The following is a 22,184-nucleotide window of genomic DNA, read 5'->3' on the forward strand; positions in this document are numbered from 1 at the left end:
GAAAATTATATAAAACTGTAATTGTAAAATTAAAAGTGTGCATATAACCCAGATATTTCATCTCTGGGTACATTCCCTTGAGAAATCCTAGCATAAATGAGTCAGGAGGTATGTACAAAGATGTTCGTTGCAGCACTACTGTTAATTTGCAAAAAACAGGAAACATTCTCAGTATCTCCATTAACAGTGGACTAGATAAATAAAACTTCCTGGATTCTTATGATGTATAAAGTAAAGCAGTTAAAAGGAAGTTTTAACTGAGTGTCCAAGATAAAATAGGTATCAGATACCAAAGGCAGGCATGAAATGTGCCCTGTGAAATGTGAAAGTCAGGTCTGATGACGAGATGAGTTAGCACCTTGAGGGTAAAAGAGGATCAGAGTATGAGTGAGGAATACATTTCTGGAGAGATGTGTTGTGAATATCACTCTTAACTCAAGTCTAGCTAAGGGGCATCCTGGAGTCCACTTGGTCCACTTGCCCTGGAATTGGGGATGCAGTGAGGTGTGTCCGGCACGGAGCTCTGCAGGTGGAGGGGAGCCGGCCGCTGTTTGCAATCGGCCTGTGCTACCAGAGTGGGTGGGAATAAAGGGCACATGAGTATTTCCCGCAGGCCACACGGCCACTTTGGAGCAAATCAAACTCTGCACAAGAGGATGGGTCATGGACCCCAACAGCGGGAGTCTGTGTGACACAGATCCCGGAAAGCTGGGAGAAAAATGCTTCTCTGTCACGGGAGCAGCCGAATGTGCCCAGTGGAGACCTCGGAGGAATCCCGTGGAAATGGCCCTGGAGTAATTTCAAACACTCGCCAGGCCCAGGGAAAGCAAATCTGTCTTACTACAGTGCTGACCAAGGAAGAGCTTTCTATTCTCGTCTTCTCCTCCCTCCCTCCTCCCCACCCTAAGTACTAGGAATGAACGCTCGTGGGGGAGAAAGAGGAAGGACCATGTCCCAACTCTTCCACTCCTAGGGGTGGAGGGAAGTTGAAGTCAATTTCATAGGACTTCCCTGGTGGTCCAGTGGCTAAGACTCTGCTCTCTCACTGCTGAAGGCCTGGGTTCTATCCCTGGTTGGGGAGCCATGTGGCCAAAGAAAAAAAATAAAGTCAATTTCAGAGTATTGATTATTACATGAGACTGGATTTTTTTTTTTTCTTTTTTTTTTGCCTGCACTGCGCAGCTTGTAGGGTCTCACTGAACCTGAGCCACAGCACTGAAAGCCTGGAATTCCAACCACTAGGCCACCAGGGAATTCCTGAGACTGGACAATTTAATTAAAAATTTAGACAGCAACCATAGGACTTTCTGTTACCTACCTGTGATCATTAAAGTCACTTGGGCAAGAGAAATAGCTCACTGAGAAAGTTTAAAGGGACAGTAAAAGCAAAAATGAAGTTGCTTTTATTATTACCTCTTGAGTCCTATAAGTTCAATGTACCAAAGACAAGAGTGACAAAGATAGCTCTCAAAAATATGATGTCATGTGCAAAAGAATTTAAGATGCAGGAATTCCCTGGCAGTCCAGTGGTTAGGACTCCACGCTTCCACTGTGAGGGGTTGGGGGCGGGGAGTTGATCCCTGTTGGGGGAACTAAGATCCCTGCAGAGCTATACATTCTGCATTATGCCATTTGGATTTTTAAAAGATACAGAGAACAATACTAAATTATTGTTGCTGAATGTAGAAGTATTAAAAATGGGACTTGTATCTAGAATACAAAAAGCTGTCAAAATTCAACCCAAAAAATCCAATTAGAAAATGGACACAACATAGGAACACATATTTCAGCAAAAGGATATACAAATGACAAGCACTTGAAAAGATGTCAATATCATTACCCATTAGGGAAATGCAAATTAAAACCACAGTGGAATGTCACTACACACCTATCAGCATGAGCAAAATAAAAAAGGTGATGACACCAGATGTCAGTGAGGGTACAGGAAAACTGGATCACTTGCAGATTGCAGCCAGGAATGTAAAATGGTACAACCAATCTGGAAAACAGTTTGGTAAGAGTTTACAAAACTAAATACATGCCTATATATGTGATGGTTAATTTTGTGTGCCGACTGGACTGGGCCACGGGGTGCCGGGATACTTGGTCAAACATCATTCTGGGTGGGTCCGTGAGGGTGTTCTTGGATGAGACTGACACTGGGGGAAGCTGGCTGCCATGTCATAAGAATACATTAAGCAGGGAATAGAGGCCTCCTGCCAACAGCTCTGCGAGTGAGCCAGCTTGGAGTGGCTCCTCCTGCCCCAGGTAAACCTTCAGATGTTGCCGCCCCAGCTGACATCTTTTTCCTTTTGGCTGCAGGGTGCGCAGCTTGTGGCAGTTTCTCCACCAGGGATCCCACTGCATTAGAAGGCAGAGTCTTAGCCACTGGACCACGACCGCCAGGGAAGTCCCCAGCTGACATCTTATCCACAGCCTCAGGAGAGACCCTGCCCCAGAGCCACCCAACTAAGCCATCCCCAGATTCCAGAATCTCTGAAACTGCACCATATGATAAAGATTTACTGTTCTAAGCTGCTGAGTTTAGGGGTATGTTGTTATGCACCAACATCTAACTAATGCTGAGTCCTTCTGCCATCAACCTGACACCTGCCCTAGAATCAACCAAGCCTCTGGACCACTTTGGGAAATGACACAAAACATAGTGATTGGGTGGTGAGAGAGAAATCAAAAAAAAAAAAAAAAATTAGAAAATTGATGCCGGCGTGGAGGGCAGGGGCTGGCTAAAGGAAAGACAGGAAGAAGTGAGCAGTGTGGGGAAGGATATATGAGGCAGAAGGCTAAAACAACAGTTTGAAAGTTCAAGTACCTTAAACAATTTGAAAGTTCAAGTGCCTCCTGAATTTGGAGGTGAGCTGGAAGAGAAGGTCATCTTGGTCCCACATTATAGGTTATGTGAAAGTGATCTCAACTGAAAAGCTGCCTATGAACCTCTGGGCTTCATCTTCTGCCTGTATTTCAAGTCAGGTACAGACTTTGTTGTCTCAAATGCAACCTTCAGTGACCTTCCAAGCTGGTGCCAAGAAATGACGGCGCTTTTTGGAAAAGGATAGTTATGGCATAAAGGGCTACATGTACAATTGAGCAGGACTAACAGCTCTCCACTGAGGCAGAATGGGTAGCCTGTGTGTGAATGGAAGTGTAAAGAAGTTTGTTAATTACACAGCATAGCCACTGATTGGGGGTATAGCTCAGTGGCAGAGCATTTGACTGCAGATCAAGAGGTCCCTGGTTCAAGTCCAGGTGCCCCCTGTGAAAGCTACCTTTTCCTCCTTGAGCTGAATTGACAATATTGTATCTTACAGAGACCACCCTCAAAAGGAGAGCCTGGCTGGAGCCTACAGCACCTTAAATGGCCACCCCTTACGATTCAGGATCCAGTCAGACGTTGGGCCCTGCCTTGGAGACCAAGGCAAGACCAAATCCATCCCCAGAACCCTCTTTGAGAGTCTCTTTCCTGGGATCCCAATGGTACCAATTTATGTATTATCCAGGGTCCATTCCAGAGACAAAAATTGCAGTGGTCATTTTAACAGAGAACACAATGTAAATAATTGTTAATCTGTGTGTCAGTTTCCTAGCGCTGCTGTAACAAAGTGCCACAAAACAGATGGCTTAAAGCAACAGACATTTATTGTCTCACAGTTCTGCAGGCTGGAATCCAGGTGTGGGCAGGGCCGGGCTCCCTCTGAAGGCTCTCGGGGAGAGGGTCCTTCTTACCTCTTCCCAACTTCTGGCGGTTGCTGGCCATCCTCGACGTCCCTTGGCTTGTAGAGGCCTCACTCCAATCTCTGCCTCCGTGTTCACGTGGCCGCGTTCTCCTCCTGTGTCTCTCCTCTTCTTATAAGGGTTCCATCATATTGGATTAAGGGTCCACCCGACTCCATTGTGATCTCATCTTAACCAATTACATCTTTGATGCCCCTCTTCAAGTAAGGTCACATTCTAAGGTAGTGGGGGCTAGGATTCAACATTTTTTTTTTGGGAGGAGGGGCACAATTTAACCCACAACAATCAGAAATCAGAGAGAACTGAAAGGGCGAAGGGAAGACTAAGTATCAGGGAGGGAGTTCCTGCAAGAAGCCCCTCCTATTCCTGGGCTGTGGACACAACTGGAGGAGGATGAACTTGTTCAGTCTTACAAGCCTGGGGAGGGTCTCTGTGGATCTGGGACCCTGACCCCTAAATGGTGCTAGTGTCCCTGAGGTGACATGACAAAGCTGGCCCTGTGAGCACCAAGCCGCAGGGATGGACTGTCACGGCCAGGTGACACGGCCAGGAACCCAGCAGGCAGGAAGGACAGAGCTTCTTCCTGCTCCTGCCCAGCAGTGTCCCCCCAGAGCCCTGCTGGCAGGACCAACAAGGAAGCCACCTGGCAAAGGACAAGTGAGGTTTGCAGAGTCCCAGACACAGTATCACAGGGCAGAGCACAGAAAGGCAGACTGGGAGCTTGGACATAATCATCTCTTCGGACAGTTCATCTCACCCAACAGGGAAAGGGTCGACTCTATGGAGATTTGGGGCAACGGGAGAGAGGCCAGCCTGCGTGCTAGGGTGTGGCGTTACGCAGAGAGCTCTGACCCATATCTAGTCCATGTGTGTTCGGTCTTCGAGGGGTTGCATGCTTGGCCAGGCCAGTGGGAACTTTGAGTCTCAGGTGCTCAGCACAAAAACCACAATGGAGATGTCATTATAGATCCTTCCAGCTGTCGGGGGAAGGCTCCCCAGGTGATGCCCTCCTCCATGACTGACAGTAGTGAGGTTGTGAGCTGTGGGAGAAAGGAACCTGCTGCTTCTACTAAGGCAGGGAGATGAGGAAGCAATAGGGCAGGTCTGGCAACTCAGCCAACTCGTTCTGCAGCGGCATCTGGGGCAGCTCAGGGTGTGGCAGCACAGGGAAATGTGTTCATTGGACAATGTTGGCATGGCTGGGGGTATAGCTCAGGGGTAGAGCATTTGACTGCAGATCAAGAGGTCCCCAGTTCAAATCTGGGTGCCCCCTACCCTTTTAGTCACTAAAAGTGGTAGTAAAGAGTTCCAATTTCCTCTCCTCTTGCTGCATCTGGCTTCTGGAGCAGGTGAAGAGTCAGAGGAGACCCTGCTGACCCTAGCAAGTCAGCTCTGCTCAGATGATGTGTTTGTCCCACTCTCCCCTCCTCTGGCCTACCGTGCAATCCATTCTCCTGGCTGAGAATGAGGACTTTGTCCTTTGAAGGTAGCCAGAGAGAAGTCTGAGATCACCTACAGAGTAAGAATAGTTGAACTACTGGCTGACTTCTCAACAGTTGTAAAGGAAGCCAGAAGATAGTGCAGTAACACAAGCAACATGCTGAGAGAAGATAACACCCAGCTTAGAATTCTATCCCCAGCCAAACCATCCTTCAAGAACAGACACAAGCTGTCGAAGAGTTTACGGCCAAAAGACGTTCACTAAAGCAAATTCTAAAATGTATACTTTAGAGTAAAGTAAAATGATTCCATATAGGAATCTGAGATGCAAGAAAGAATGTTGATCAATAAAAAGGTTAAAAAATAAAATAAAATAAAATGAATTTTGAACAAAGAAATTGGTAGATATGCAAGTAGATCTAAAAGTTTTGGTCCATATAATAGTGTTAATGTCTAATTTATAAGGTTTTTTTTTTAAAATGATAGAACTAAAATACTGGCTAACAACAATATTTTAGGAAAGGGCCAATAAGAGTTAAAATGTCTTTCTGTAGTTTGAAAAGAAGGTGAAGATATTGATTAACTGTAGAGTTTGAAAATTTGCATGCAGAAATTTCTAGTGTGTCATTCTAAAAGTTGTAGTTTTGCCAGGCAAAAGGGGATACAGGAATGGAAGGTATCTGCTGATAGTCTTGCTAAACACTCATTAATTCTAATAATTTATTTGTTGGTTCTCTTAGATGTCCTCCACAGACGACCATGTCATCTAAGAAATTTGACATTTTTATTTCTTCTTTCCAATTCTTATTTTCTCTTTTTCTTACCCTATGGTAATGGCTAGGACCACAAGTGTTGTGCTGAATAAAGGTAGATATCTTGTTTTATTCTGATTTCAAGTGAAAAGCTTTCAACATTTTACCATTAAGTACATGTAGACTGCACTTTTTATAAATGGTCTTTATCAAATTAAGGAATTTTCCTTCTATTTCTGGTTTGCAAAAAAAAATTATCATGGATCAATGTAGAATTTTCTCAAAACCACTCCTTTTTTGCATCTATTAAGATAATCGTTTAATTTTTCTCCTTTAGTCTATTAACATAATGAATTACACTTAATTGCTTTTTGTAAAATTAAACACACTTTGCATTCCAGATATAAAACTAGCTTGGTCATGAAATGCTATCTTTTTCATATATTTGTGGGTTCAATTAGATAATTATTTAATTTTGTGTACCTATGTTTATGAATAGATTGGCCTATACATTTTTTTATACTGTCCTTGTTGGGTTTTGGTGTGAAGGTTGTGCTAGCCTCACAAAAGAAGTTGTAGAATGTATATATCTTTTCTATTCTTGGATTTTTATGTGAAAATAGAGTTATTTTGCATTAAGTATGTGATAAAAGTCACCAGTGAAACCATCTTATCTGAATTTTGCAGGCAAAGTTTCAAGTAACTGTTTTAATAAAAGTACTATTTAAAACTTAGAAGACTATTCATCTTTTCTGTTTCTTCTTGTGTCAGCTTTGGTAAGTTGCAGTGTTTTTAAAGGTCTTGAGAAATTTCCATATAACATAGTCGTAAAATCCTCAGACTCTTAAAACATGATGCATGGATTCAAATTCTAGATCGTAATGGAGTGAACTTGGCAAAGTTGTTTAACCCTCACAGCCTTAGTTTTGCCATATATAAAATGGGCATGATAATAGAAATGAGAAAAATAATAGTGCCTAGTTTGTGGAGTTGTTGTGAAGATAAATAAATTAGTATTTTAAAAGTATACAGAATGATGGCTGCCACATGCTAAGTTCTTTGTACAGGTTTGTTAAATAGATTTAAATTTTTGTACATTATTTTTCATAATGTTCTGTGATTATTATTTTAAAGTCTAAAGACTCTGCAGGTTTCCTTTTTAATTTCTGCCTTTGGTTATTTTTGTCCACTGTCTTATTTTTCTTATCATTTTCACCAAAAGTTAATCAAACTTCTTTGGTTTTTCAAAGGCCAACTTTTGGCTTTGTTAGTCATCTCTGTTGTGTCTTTGTTTTCCATTTCATTGATTTCTGCCCTTCCTTGTATTTCCTTCATTTCTCATAGTGTTCTTTTAACCAATTTTTTCCCCTGACTTTTGAGATGGATTCTCAGTTCATTTATATTTATTCCTCTTTTCTAGTACTATTGCTCAAAGCTATAAGTATTCCTCTAAATAGTGATTTAGTATCTGTCAATGGATGATGGATAAAGAAAATGTGGTGTATATATATATATATATATATATATATATATATATATATATATACCCAATGGAATATTATTCAGCCATTAGAAAGAAGGAAATCCTGCCATCTGTGAGAACAGGAATGGAACTGGAGGGCATTGTGCTAAGTGAAATAAGCCAGATGGAAAAAGGCAAATACTGAATGGTATCATATGTGGAATCTAAAAAAAAATGTCAAACTCATAGAAACAGAGAGTAGATTGGTGGTTACCAGGGGCTAAGGGGAGGGGGAAATAGGGAGATATTGATCAAAAGATACAAATTTTCAGTTATAAGATGAAGTTCTGAGAATCTGTTGTACAGCATGGTGACTACAGTTAATAATACTGTATTATATACTTGAAAGTTGCTATGAGAGTAGATCTTAAGCACTCCCATCACCCCCTCAGAAGCAAAGGTGAGGTGATGGTATTGATTAACTTGATCGTGGGAATCATTTCACAATGTATATTTATATCATATCATCGTATCATCACATTGTACACATTAAATACATTACAATTTTATTTGCCACTATTCCTCAATAAAGCTGAGGGGGAAAAGAAACTAAACAAAGAAATTCTAAATTATTCATAATGTTTTTGTCTGATTCTGTTGGTTAGTGAGAAAAGTATGGGAAAATTTCCCATTCTAATTCTAGATTTGTTTTCTTTGTTATCCTATCAAGTTTTTGCCTTGCATATTTTGAAGCTATATTATTAGAAACATAACAATTAAAAATTCTTATATCTTCTTGGTAAATTCAGCCTTTTATTGTTAAGTAGTGACCTTTTCATCTCTAATATTTCATGTCTTCTAGTCTATTTTATCTGATAATAATATATACCCACTTTCTTTTTGTTAATGTTCTACAAGTCATGAATTTTTTTCATTCTTTTACTTTCAATCTTTCTGTATGCCTAAGTGTTAGATGTGTCTTTTGTAAATACAACATATTTAGTTGGTTGTTTGAACTCAGTATGATAATTGTTATCTTTTAACCTGGGGCATTTAATGTCTTTACTTTGAATGTAATTGCTGATGTGTTTGTAGTCAAACCTACCACCTTATTTTGTGCTTCAATATGTATCACTTATTTATGTTTTTCTCTCCTTCTTCCTTTTTTTTTGTTTGATTGATTGAGATTTTTGTAATGCCATTATTTCCCCCCTGTTAGTTTGAAAAATATAAATGTTGTTTGTTCTATTTTAGTGCTTATGCTAGAAACTCAATATGCATGGTTATTTTTCAAAGTCTGTAGTTAACCAATAACATCCTCCTCTTAGGTAATACAAACACTTCAGCTCCAATTACTTTCCTGCCATCTTACATACATTTCTGTTTCTTACATTATTCTGTGTGTTATTTTAACCTCATTATTGTTGCTGTTTTATACAATCAATGTTCACTTAGATTTATTCATATTTTTACGATTTCTTTGCCTCTTTCTTCCTGCATCTCACTCATTTCTTCCAGGACTCCATTTACATGACATTAGACCATCTCTTTGTAGCCTCTGTATCTTCTACTCTCTATTCTGTGTTTGCCACACTTTTGTCTCTCCATGCTTTATTACAGATAGTTTTTCTTTCCAATGTTCCAATTCATTGATTTTCTCTTTAGCTGAATCTATTCACTGGGTAGAACTAGACATATTCATTGAGTGCTTCATTTTAGTTATTGATTTTTTGATGTAAAATTTCTATGTTGTTCTCTTTTAAAATCTTCTTAATCACTTCTGATGCTTTCCAGTTTTCTACTGAAATGTTCAAGCTTGGCTTTTCTCTCCTTGAACACAGCAAGCACTGTCATTCTACCGTGTGTTTCTGGCAGGTCTAATAAAAGAAGTCCCTGTGTTTGGTCATGTGTATTGTTTCTATCGATTCTCACTCATGGCATTTTGCTTCCCTGTACACGTAGTTACCCTTGACTATGTGTTGAACATTGTATTCAAAAATTTATTTGTAGAACTAATTTGGGGCCAGGGATAATAATATCCCCCTTCATTTGCTTTTTCCAGGGACCCGAGTGACTCTGGCAGTCAAGGACCCTCAACATAATGTCAAGGCTTGAGTTTTCTGGGGCCATTCAGATATCACAGAGACCCGTCACAAATTCTTGCAGTGGCTGTTTTCTTTCAGTTCACCCTTACTCCTGGGGATCCTAGCCAAAAGTCAGAGATAGTTTTACCAGTGTCCCCACTCCAGGTGGGCCCAGAATTCTGACTTTATCCCACTAGTCCTGAGAGATTTCCAAGAGTCCTGCTTAACCTCTCAGTTGTCTCTTTTGGGTTGAAAAACACACTCAGGGCCAAAGCAGCCTGTAGTATGGAATTTAACTTTCTGTTTCCCATCCTTTTCAAATCTCCACCTAGTATTTTCTGTCTAAAGTTAGCTCTTTGATGCTTTTTAAAAAAATTTTTTTTAAATTTATTTATTTTATAGGCCATGTTGGATCTTTTTTTGTTGTGAACGGGACCTACTCTTCATTGTGGTGCGTGGGCTCCTTATTGCCGTGGCTTCTCTTGTAGTGGAGCATGGGCTCTAGGCATGTGGGCTTCAGTAATTGAAGCACATGGGCTCCATAGTTGTGGCGCATGAGCTTAGTTGCTCCACAGCATGTGGGATCCTCCTGGAGCAGGGATCGAACCCTTGTCCTCTGCATTGGCAGAAAGATTCTTAACCACTGCATCACCTAGGAAGCCCTTGATTCTTTTAATGAGATACTTTCAATAGTTTTCCAGCTTTTTAATTTGTTTTCATAGGAAAGAGTGTTTAAAATTACCTTGTGCATTAAAGAATGTGGAGATTCTTTTGCAGGATTCTTTATACCATTTATAGCTGTTAAATATTTTATCTGGATTTTTAGATATTATCATATAAAGTAGGGTCTACTTATAGGCATTCTCACTAAGGAACTACTGATTGAGGTTACAAAAAGTAAAAGGGCGGACTTCCCTGGCAGCCCAGTGGTTAAGACTGCACTTCCATTGCAAGGGGTGAGGGTTCGATTCTTGGTGAGGGAAACAAGATCCCACATGGCCTGGGGCATAGCCAAAAAAATTAAAAGAAAAAAAAAAGTAAAAGTGGTAGGAGAGAAAGGAGGGAGAAGGGAAAATCCAGTGGTCCAAATCCGTTGTAGAGGTAAAACCCTGAGAAATTCCCAGGGAGAGGAAAGTTTTACATTTAACGTGGTTTTCAGATCTTTACAGTCACCTCTGGAAATGAGGAAGATGTATATACATGCTTCTGCAGTGGTAGCAGCAAAAGCAAAGAGACAGCCTTCTTTCTGGAGATCACAGCGAGGCTGAGGAAATGAGACACTGAAGTCTCCACAACAGCCAGGGAGGACAAGGGTCCCCAGGGGGAGGTGGGGGTGGGCTGGGATAACCCCATCAGCCTCTTCAGAGAGACGCGACCCCAGTACCTATTGCCTGCATGATGTTCAGGGGAGGATACTTGGAGCTGGTCCTAGTCTGAAATTTTTATAACAAGACATAGCACATTAATTTCATGTTCAAATCTGGGAGGAAAGGGCTGAAATGACAGCCCCTGCTTCAGTCTTTGAAAATGTGAGCAAAGTAGGGGGCACCCGGATTTGAACCGGGGACCTCTTGATCTGCAGTCAAATGCTCTACCGCTGAGCTATACCCCCATACACTCTCAGTGTTCCACGAGCACCTTTTCACCCATGGTGCTGCACCCAGGCTTTCTCTGAGCCTGTTCTTCACTGCTTTCTCTGCACATCCCAGGAGATGGCAAGTCCTCTCCGCTGTCGCGTTTTCCCCTCTCCAGCCCTCCTCTTCCTCAGCTCGTGGTAATGGTACCACCCTTTACACCTGGAAAAGTCATTTGAGTCTATACGTGTTTCTACCTCAGCCGGCACGTGGTTATCAAGACGAGAGCGGTTGGGGGGCGGGGGGGGGGGAGACAAAAGGGACTCCCGCGGCTGCCCAGTGGTTAACGCTCGGCGCTTCCACCGCAGGGACTAAGGATTCAATCCCTGCTTGGGGAACTAAGATCCCGGCATGCTGCGCGGCCTAAAAATAAATACATTAATTAATTTAAGAAGAGCGGTTGGTGCCAGGTCTTTAGACTCAGCGCCGGGAGAGTCTCCTCCACACTCCGGGGCCTCACAGAGGGTGCCGCTGTTTCCCTCACTCATTCATTCATTCATTCATTCACTCCGCAAACAGGAGCATGTTAGGTGCCAGGCCCCTATCATCCTTGCTGAGGACACAGAGACAAGTAATGCATTGTCCCTGTTCTTCTTAGTCCAAATAGGAGACGAGCCCATGAACTAAAGTATTTCCAAAGAGAGGCAGAAGCCCAAGCAGAGAGCTGAGGCAGCATGGAGTCCCAGCTACCCTGCCTGGGAAGTCAGGAGGGGCGTCTGGAGGTGATGGGTCTGGAGGCGATGGGCAAGGAGTGTGCTGGAAGAAACAGCTGGAGAGGATTTCCGGCCAAGGGAGGAGTAAAACCACAGATGAGTAAGTGGGTCAGGTGTGTCTGGAACTCAGAGAGGCTTGGAACTGATGTCACACAGAAAGTGTGCTCATCGACCTAGGAGACACTTTGGGAGTCTGGATTCCTGCTAATGAGTGGGACTCACCCACCACGACTGTCATTGGAGGAAGGCCTGTGACACATGCCACAACCAGCCCTAACCGCAATTCAATAAAACCCCCATTGTCGAATTCTAGACGTGAGGATGCACACAGGTTTGCCCAGATAACATCAAGGACACCGTGTGTACTAGAACTCAGTGGTGGGGTGCCCCAGGGCTGTGGGTGACAGTTGCCTCCTTCTTATTTGATTTCTTATTTATTTATATTTACTTCTTATCACAGTTAAAAGTGAGCTTAGCAAGGGGGCACCCGTATTTGAACTGGGGACCTCTTGATCTGCAGTCAAATGCTCTACCCCTGAGCTGTACCCCCAAGCCTGCCTCCACTGTTAATTGCGCTTGTTGACCTGTTCACCTGACTGCTGTTTCTGGCCTCTTACAGCCCAGCTCTGGGAGCAGGCAGCCTGCCCCACGACAGCCCCACGACAGCCATCCTCTCATGACCATCACTCACTCACTCACTTACCCACCTCCAAACACCTACTAAGCAGCTTCGGTGTGCCAGACACGTCCTTCCCTCTCCTCCCATTTTCTCTGGCTCTGCTTACCTCTGCCACCCCAGTTCCGTCTGCCCTGCAATGGCCCGTCGTCGGCTTTCTCCACCTAACGGAGAAAGGTGGTCCCACCTCCCCTCCTGAGGAGCAGAGAGGGCTCTGCACAGGCAGGGGAGCGGGGACAAGAACCTAGCCAGGACACTACCCCCGAGACACAGACGACCCCCCTTCTCCCTTCCCCATGCACTTCCTTCACTCAACCCCCTTCATCCACTCAACCTGCAAATATCGTGGAGAAATAAGTTGAACCAGCTCCAAATTTCGTCTTGAGGAGAAAACTGATTTGGGGAGGGGGTAGAACACCATGATAACTTGCTTGTGAGCCCCTGGGTCATGGAAGACAGTGGGTTGCAAACTCCACAGCAGAGGGCAGGCATCTCTGCATGAGCAGCGGGAGCAGGGAGGCGGTCAGGGAGGAGGCGGTCAGGGAGGAGGCGGTCCTGTCATTGGAAGGGCCGGGAGCTGGCGTGGGATGCAGTCAGAGCGCCCATGCCCCAGCCACTGATGGAGAAGCCAAAACAGGTTTCAGGTCCCCCATCAACCCTTCCTCTCCCCATGGAAGCAGTCTCCAGAAACTTCTATGAGGCTCACAGTCTTTGGGGCAGTAGCTATTTTGTCCAGAAATACCGAGCAGGGTCCTGGTTCCCATGGGCTGGTTGGTGGCAAGCTTCCCTGGCACCTAAGCTGACTGCACACTTACTGCGCCTTCCTTTTCTCTCGAGGTCACTGTGCCCTGCCTCCCTTCATTGACCTAAGGGGTGACATTTTCAGTTTCAGCTACCATGGGGGGAAAGGGTGGCAACTAGCCCCCCAGCACAGCTGATGGAGCTGAAACTGGCCCCTGACCAGGTGTCCTGGGGCCCCACACCTGCCTATATGGACCCTCTTTCTCGCCAGGCAAGCCCAGGTCAGCCCAGCTTGGTGGGTACCATCCCTGGCAGAGACCTGGCTGGAGGTTGCTAGCCAGCTCCTGCTCCATGTCAGAGCCCCCTGGCCGCAGTCTCCACCGCATGACGCCGGATGCAACTCCAGGACCCCCGGGGAAGAGGATGTGTTTCAGCAGCTCTGCTAGGAAACGGGCTTGAGGGGCTGAAGTAGCCAAGGGCGTGCGCCCCGGGCTCGGAGGGACAGGCCCAGGGGAGAGACGCCTCTGCTTGGGCTCGGCCCTGGGAGGTAGGGTGGAAAGGAAGACCCCAAGAGAAGACACGCTGAGGACAGTCTGTGGGAAAGACCAAGCCACCAAGACACTGGGATGGGAAAGGGACCGCTCTTCCATGTTGTTTTAGTTAACTGTCGTTACCAAGAAAGAAGTCATAACCGAACACAGTCAAACGTTTCAGTTACTCAGGAAAGTAAGAACTAGGGCTTTTCAGCCGGGTGAGGAGAGTTCTCTCTAAGCAGCGATCCCAGGAACTGTTCCTGTGGTGGGAGAGGTGAGTGAGAGGATGGGGTCGGAGGGTCCTCCACCTGTTTGTTGCAAAAATGTCCAAAGGATGCTGTTACCGCTACTTTATGTTGAGGAAAAACTGGCGATTTTCACGTTGTCATACCATAAAACAGAAATATTTTGACTTTGCATAGCAAATTTCATAAAATGTTTCATTGTTATATCATATTTTCAACAGTGAAAGGAAACTGGTTTCTTTCTGAGATCAAGGGCTGGTGGTATGGCTTTTAGTTAGGCAAGAATTTCTTAGATATGATGCCAAAAGCTCAACTGATAAATTGGACGTCATCAAAACTATGCTCTTTGAAAGACACTGTTAAGAGAATGAAAAGAAAAGTCAGTCTGGGAGAAAGTATCTGCAAGCCACGGCTGATACGGGCCTTGCACGGTAACATATAAAGAACGCTCACAACTCAGTCATAAGAAAACAAACAACCCAGAAGATATATGATTGCAGTAAGCACCTAAAAGTGCACTCAGCATCATTAATAATTAGAGGAACACACATTAAAACCACGGTGAGGTACTACTATATTACGCTAGAATGTAAATCAGAAAGACTGACCATAACATTGTTGGTGAAGATGTGGGGCAGCTGGGACATTCACACACGGCTGTGCAAACGTACAATGGTACAACCACTTTGGAAAACAGTTTGGCAGTTTCTTAAAAAGTGAAACATGCTGCTAGCATATGATCCAGCTGTTCCATGCCTAAGTATTTAGAGGAGACAAATGAAAGCATTTATCCACACGCTTGCGCACAAACATCACAGCAACATTTCTGTTAAAGCCCCAAACTGAAATGTTCCTCAAAAGGTGAGGGAATAAACAAATTGTGGTGCATGCATAAAGGGAATACTTTTCGTCAGTAACAATGAATGAACTATCAATACCTACTACAATAGGCATAGATCACAAATAATTGTCTTGAGTGAAAGAAACAAGACCAGAAAAGAAAAAGAACACACACACACACTCACACACAAAGAGTGCATATGGTTCTATTCCATTTATATGAAATTCTAGAAAATTAATCTGAAAAAAATCAAACAAATCTGTGGAGAGATTGGTGGTTGCCTGGGGTGTTGGCAATAGTATAAGGAACTAGTATTTTACCTGGAGAGAAAAAGCAGAGGGTGGGAGGTTCTGGGCTCTGCTTTGGACACACAGGCCGGTTCATCTCTCCCACTGCCTCCCTTCCCCTAAGCTCTGCGGCCTCCCACCCCCTTGCCTTCCATCAGCAGCTGCCAGCACCAGGTAGAGCATTTGCTTCCACACCTGGAAGGGGCATTGGCTGCTCCTGGTCCACTCATCTCCTTATGGGGAAACGGAAGAAAGCAGAAGGGATTCCTTGGAGTCATCGGCGGTTCTGGGATGCACAGTGCCTGGCTCTGGGCATCCGGGTGACTCACCCCTTCTCATCTCCCTGAGCCTCCCTGGGAGGCCGTCCCAGCTCCCTGAGGCCAGCTGAGCCGTCGACATTAGCCTCCCTCTCTTCTGACTGTCAAGCTATTTGCCAGTCTTCACTATCCCTTACTCCAAGACGTGGTCCCCACCTGCTCATTTCCTTCCAGCTGCCATTCTGTCTTTCAAGAACTTCTTTTCAAACGTTCGCACTTCCTACTGGCACAACTCACTTCCTAGCCCCACTGCTGTCGCTGTGCGGCCCCTAGAGGCTCCCCCGCCCCAGCCCAGATGATGTGGGCCTCTGCTCCTCCACTCTCCTGCTCCAGGCCTGCATCTCTGGTTGTGCTGGGTGACCTCTGCACCCATGTTGGTGAGCTTCCCCCATCCCTGGTTCCTCAGTGCCTTGACCTCAGCTTCTCATTGGCCAGAGGACACGGCTGGGACGGGTCATTGCTAGAAACTGCCCCCCTCCCAAACTGTGACCTCTGAAGGTTCCCCCTCACTGCAGTCTCTACTCCTCCACCGCCCTCACCTCCCACCCCCCTGTGCTCCTCCCTCTCTTTCCTGCAGGTGCTCAGCTCTTCCTGGCCTCCTTTCACCTTCCCACCCAATATGGATGCCAAGGTGGGCCACCCACCTCCACCCACTGTGCAGTCGCTCAGTCTACTCACCTGTTGATCATGACAGTCACACCCAGGACTCCTGTCTTCCCTCAATGTTCCTGAACCTCCAAAATGGGCCCTCGGTGTAAAACAGAGCCCCCCGCCCCCCTTATAGAACCCAATACGTACCTGTTGGGTTACCCCTCCTCCCGGGTGGAACCTCAGCCCACAATTTATCAGGCTCCCTGTCTTCCTTCTAGGGGTGAGGCACCCAGGGTTAGTCATTGGTAACCCCTCTTCTGGGGCCCAGCTTCACATGAGCCTGCTCTAGAATCAGAGACCTCTCCTTGTGCCAAGGTATGCACCCCAATGTCCAGATCTCATGGGGTGCCTTTGACCTTGGAAGGCACCCCACAAGGAGCGCACCCTCTGGCCACCCTCTGGCCCTCCCCAAATCTCCCTCTGCTGACCTTTGGTCAGCTCTCTGCCCTCTCAAGCCACCTCTGTCATCCTGTTTGGGGAAGGACACCAGGACAGTGGGGAGGACAGTGGGGGTGCAGCTGCTGTGAGTTCTGGTCTCGGGGACCCGAGTTATTGTGTGAAAACAAAGTGGACGCCTAACAAGAGAACAAAGTGAGTGGATTGTAACAATAATAATAATAATAACGGCAGCAGCAGCAGCTAGGGCCCTGGAGTCAGAGAGGACTGGGGACTCCAGACCTGGGTTTCAGTCACGCTTTTACCACTTACTAGCAGTGGGATCACATGTAAGTCATTAAGTCCTTTAACCTCTTTGAGCTTCTATTTCCATATCTTTAAGGTGGAGGAAACAGTAGTGCCTGTTCCTGTGGTTGTGTGAATATTAAATGAAATAGGGCACTTAGAAGTACCTGGAACAAAGTAAACACTCAATAAGGGGTTACCTCTCAGGACTAAAATGTTACAAAATTAAAAAACAAACAGAGGGGCTACCCTGGTGGTGCAGTGGTTATGAATCTGCCTGCCAATGCAGGCGACATGGGTTTGATCCCTGGGCTGGGAAGATCCCACGTGCTGCGGAGCAACTAAGCCCGTGAGCCACAACTACTGAGCCCACATGCCACAACTACTGAAGCCTGCGCACCTAGAGCCCGTGCTCCGCAACAAGAGAAGCCACTGCAATGAGAAGCCCTCGCACAGCAACGAAGAGTAGCCCCCACTCACCGCAACCATAGAAAGCAACGAAGAGCCAATGCAGTCAATAAATAAATAAATTTCTAAAACAAAAACAAACACAGCATCGATAACCAAGATTCTCTGACAAACTCCCTGTTCATCACAACACTCTTTAAAATGGTAAAGAATTGGAAACAACCTAAATATCCAAACTTAGGGGAACAGGGTCAGTCCCAGGACGTCAGAGCACAGCAAAGCCCCTCCCTGTCTTCCTGGCCCACCTCCATGACTAAGTGCTTCCCCAGCCTGGCGGGACTGTTCCACACTCCACTCCAGACTCCACCAACCAGACGCTTATGGACCAAAACGACTGGTTGCCTGAGGTGAGCTCACATATCACTGCATCTGTAGAGACCCCCACCCCCTGGCCTCCTGCTCTGGCTCCCCTGGGGCCTCGTGCACACCTGCGCCACCACGCTCATCACACACGTCTCTACCTTCCTGACGGCTGGCTCCGTGCGGGGAAGTAAGGCAGGGGCCAGGGCAACTAGCATGCCTCATGGCAGACAATGTCAGTGCAGTCACACTTGGGCCTTCGAGGACCTGGCGATTCGAGGAGGAGAGTCCAAGCTCTCTGGAGCTGCACATGCAGGCTGCAGGCCAGCCTGCTGCATGCAATCTGCTCCTTGCAGTGACTGACGGAACTGGAGGTGGAGAGAGGCAGGCGGTAAAGTGTGCTGGGCATTTGCAGTTCTGCTGTAGGGAAGAAGGGATGTTCCCGGGATACCTGGGTGGGAAGGGATGGGTGACAATGCAGTTTAACCAGGAGGCTCCTGAGACAGTTGCTCGTCCTGCAGGGTGCCCAGTTTGCTGTCAAGCTCCTCGTGTTAGATTCCTCTTTCAGTCTGTGTGAGGGGAAGCCGTTGGAGCTTTGGAGCAGGAGAGGAATATGACCAGATCCACATTTTTAGTCTCACTTGGGCTGCTGCAGGGAGACTCGATTAGAGGGGAGAAGAGTGCAACCCAGGAGATCACGGTGGAGACTGCTGATGAACTGTGGAGCTGATGAGAAATGGTCAGGTGCAGGGAGCGTTTTGAAGGTGGAGCAGCAGGTAGGAGTCACTGACAGGCTGGGTGTGAAACGTGAGGAGGAGGAGAGTCCGGAGCCAAGCTCGGCTCTTGGCCTGAGCAGCTGGGTGGGTGGCGACCCCTTTGCTGAGCTAGAGTAGGACTAGGAAGGAGCAGATCTGGGTGAGGATGGGAAATCAGTAGCTCCATGTTGGACATGGAACTATCCAATTCCATATAAAGATAGAGATTCCCATCAGGTATCCAAGGGGAGGTAGATATTCACATCTGGAGGGTAAGGGGTGGTCCAGGCTAGGGACATAAGTCTGGGGCTCATCAGCGTGTAACAGGAAGTTGAAGACATAAGACTAAGAGTTGGAGGTGAGAAGTGAGGCCAGGACACCGCCTGGGTGCTCTAACATTTCAAGGCTGGTGGAAAAGGAGAGCCAGACAAGAAGGCTGAGAAACAGCACCCCGTGGGGATAGGGCGGAAGCAAAGGGTGTCTGGAAAGCTTAGTCTTCAGGAGTTTTGAGGAGGGACTGGTCGTCCTTGCAAAAGCTTGGGTGGCCAAGTAAAGAGGGGGAGATAGTTGGCCTTTGGTGTCAGCAAAATATTGACCAAATATAATTCACTGATGACCTTGACCAAGGCTGTTTCTATAGACCAAGTAAATTATTCTGGGCCAAGTAAAGCTGGATTGGAGTGGGATGTAAGGAAGTAGAGTCAGTGGCTATAGAATTCTTCTGAGTAGTTTTGTGGGACATGGAAGCAGAGAAACTGGGCAGGAACTAGAGAGGAGATGGGATCAAGAGAGGCTTTTTAAAAGGTGGGTGATATTAAAGGATGTTGTGTGCCTGTGACAATAACCCCGTGGAGAGGAAGAAAATATTGATGCAGGAGAGAGAAAACGTAACTGCAGCGGGTTTGAGGAAGCAAGAAGCAAATTTAATTCACAAGTGATAGACTGACCTTGATAGATGAGAAAGAAAACATTTCTTCCTAACAGAGGGGAAGGTAGCTGATGTGAATACACATGGAGACTGGTTGCTTGGAATTGATGGAAGAAAGGTGGAGATGGTGCTCATCTGGTTGCATCCGTGTTCTGAAGGGTTAAGATACTCAACTACAATAGGGGATAGGGAGGGAGTGTTGAGGATTTGAAAAGAGCATAGAGAGACTTCCCTGGTGGTCCAGTGGTCAAGACTCAGTGCTTCCACTGCAGAGGGCATGGGTTCGATCCCTGGTCGGGGGAGCTAAGATCCTACATGCCCTGTGGCACGGTCAAAAAAATTTTTTTTCTTTATTTTATTTAAAATATTTTTGGCTGCATCAGGTCTTAGTTGTGGCACACAGGATCTTCGTTGAGTCATGTGGGATCTTTCATTGCCACACACAGGCTTAGGCTTCGTTGCCCCGCAGCATGTGGGATCTTAGTTACCTAACCAGGGATCAAACCCACATCCCCTGCATTGGAAGGCAGATTCTCTACCACTGGACCACCAGGGAAGCCCCAAGAAAAAAAATGTTTTTTAATAATTAAAAAAAAAAAAAAAAAAAGAGCATAGGAGAGGTGAAGTAGCCATCTCAGAAAGTGAGAAAGCAAGGGTATACAATACCACTTGCCTGCCTAGCTGCGTTCAGTGCTGACTTGAGATTTTGGTCACAGGTGAAGTTCGTCAGCACAGTTGTGTGACTTTTCCCTAGCAACGTCCGGCTGCTTGGATGTGGGCATGGAAGAAGCAGATACCTGCGTTGTGGTTTTGCCAGGTAGGTACAGTACAGGGAGAGAGGGCCAAACAGGTAAGAGATTTGCAAGAGAGTGGTTGACGCACTAGGCCATGGGATCCTAGCTGTGTGGGAGGAGGATCACGAGGGGGAGGTGGGTGACGAAAAGCCATACGGGCCTATACACTACCACGTGTAAAACAGATGGCTAGTGGGACCTGCATACAGCACAGGGAGTCAGCTCGGTGCTCTGTGATGAGCTAGGTGGGTGGGATGGTGGGGGGAGAGGGGATACATGTGTACATAGAGCTGATTCACTTCACTGTACAGCAGAAATTAATACAACATGGTGAAGCAATTACACTCCAACTAAAAAAAAAACCCACTGAATTTTCCCAAAATAAAAAATGAAAAGAAAAGGCATATGGGCACTGGAAAGAGGACCTGACAAGGTCAGAAGATAGAGGTGATGGTCAGATACTGTGTTTGAAATCAGGACCTTAAAGGCAGAAGTACCACTGCTGATCACAAGATATGCATCTCAGATGTGTGCTTTCTATACCACAGTGCTGAGCTTAGGGTCACCTACCCCCACTGGTCTATGAGCCCCTCAAGAGCAGGGATCCTGCCTCACTTTTCTTAAGGATGCTCAGCCCTGAGCCCAAATCTAGTACATAGTAAGTATTTAGTAATTATTTGTTGAATGAAAGAAAGGGAAATAAGTTCTATATAAACAGCTGTGCTAAGCGCCCCTACCTCCTCAAAGCAGGAAATTAGGTCCTCTGAGTTTTAGGGCAGAACAAAGGACAGAACTCAGGCCAGATGGCTGAAGCACAAGTGAAAAATTCCAGGTTCCTCCTTAAAAGTTAAATGTTTTTCTACAAGCTTTTATTCCTCGGAGCCTGGCGCTGACACAGGGGACCGTCTCCACGTGCCCACCCTCTCCCTGAGCTGCTTCAACAAGGGCTTCCTTCTCACTTCTGCACCTGGGGAAGGTTGGGGCAGGGGCCGTAGGGAGAAGGGGGAGGATGTGTAAGGGCCTGTGGAGGTCAGACATGGAGGAGGGGAGAGTGGGGAGGGGCCCAGGGCTAGTTCATGCCTTCAAAGGACATTTCCTGAGCTCCGACTGTTTCCCATCTGTGCCAGGTGCTGGGGACCCCTGGCTGATTAAGATTTCATCTCAGGACTTCCCTGGCAGTCCAGGGGTTGGGACTCCCCGCTCCAAATGCAGGCAGTATGGGTTCGATCCCTGGTCGGGGAACTAGGATCCCTCATGCCACAGGGCGTGGCCAAAAAAAAAAAAAAAACGACTTCATCTTGGCACCAAGGTCCAGAGAACTGTCCCCCCTGCAGATATATCTGCCAAGGGACAATATGATCATCGTCCTGGTTTCAGGCTGCCAGGGTTAGTCTCTGTACCCAAGGCCAAAGGGTCCTTTGTGGCTTGAGCTACATGTGCAGACCAACAAGGAGAAATGATTTTCTTATAAATGCCTTTGTACACAGCAAAAGGGAGGGGAAAGAGAAGGCGGCAGGGGCTGGGGGACTATGAGAGGGAGCAATGCTCAGTGCAGCTCGTGAAGCCGTCAAGCCCTGGCCTGGTGTCTCTCCTCCCTGTCTTGTCTCCTCAAACCCAAACAGTGCAGGGCCAGACAAGGTCTTGTTTCAATCTGATCACTCCCTCTAGTGGACATCTGTTGAGTCTGTTTACCAAGCACCCATCTCTCCAGCTCTTTATTAATTTCCTATTTCTCACCTTTCCCCCAGATACTCTCTCATGAAAGATGAGCTCTAAGGTAGGTTCTGTGAGTGAAGAAAACAAGGGGGCACCTGGACTTGAACCAGGGACCTCTTGATCTGCAGTCAAATGCTCTACCACTGAGCTATACCCCCAGGTGCAATTGTCCTGCTAATATCATTTCATGTCCAGAGTCATGTTGCATTAACACTGACAGTCAGTGGCAGAGATTAAATTTCAACTGATAAAAAAATTTTTAATGAATGTAGATCAGAGAAGCAACTGACTTCCAGAAATCCAGATGTTATCAGGACGCTGCCTTTTCTTTGCTTCTCAAACCAATCTCTCCACACAGCTGAGACCCCACCTCTCACACCTCTAGGCTCACATCTCCACACCTTGGTTGCCAGAAA

The 22,184-nt window shown here is 46.0% G+C and overlaps 4 non-coding genes across 4 annotated transcripts; 2 read left to right on the plus strand and 2 right to left on the minus strand.

The window, feature by feature from the left end:
• Positions 1-3,201: 3,201 nt before the first annotated feature.
• TRNAC-GCA (transfer RNA cysteine (anticodon GCA)) lies at positions 3,202-3,273 on the plus strand. Its single transcript has one exon. It is a non-coding gene; the product is annotated as a tRNA-Cys (tRNA).
• A 1,678-nt stretch (positions 3,274-4,951) lies between these two features.
• Positions 4,952-5,023, plus strand: TRNAC-GCA (transfer RNA cysteine (anticodon GCA)). The gene has a single exon. It is a non-coding gene; the product is annotated as a tRNA-Cys (tRNA).
• A 6,005-nt stretch (positions 5,024-11,028) lies between these two features.
• Positions 11,029-11,100, minus strand: TRNAC-GCA (transfer RNA cysteine (anticodon GCA)). Its single transcript has one exon. It is a non-coding gene; the product is annotated as a tRNA-Cys (tRNA).
• Positions 11,101-21,854: 10,754 nt separating this feature from the next.
• TRNAC-GCA (transfer RNA cysteine (anticodon GCA)) lies at positions 21,855-21,926 on the minus strand. Its single transcript has one exon. It is a non-coding gene; the product is annotated as a tRNA-Cys (tRNA).
• Positions 21,927-22,184: the final 258 nt, after the last annotated feature.

The sequence above is a fragment of the Hippopotamus amphibius genome, chromosome 4 (genome assembly GCF_030028045.1).
Source record: "Hippopotamus amphibius kiboko isolate mHipAmp2 chromosome 4, mHipAmp2.hap2, whole genome shotgun sequence".
Classification (NCBI taxonomy): Eukaryota; Metazoa; Chordata; class Mammalia; order Artiodactyla; family Hippopotamidae; genus Hippopotamus; species Hippopotamus amphibius.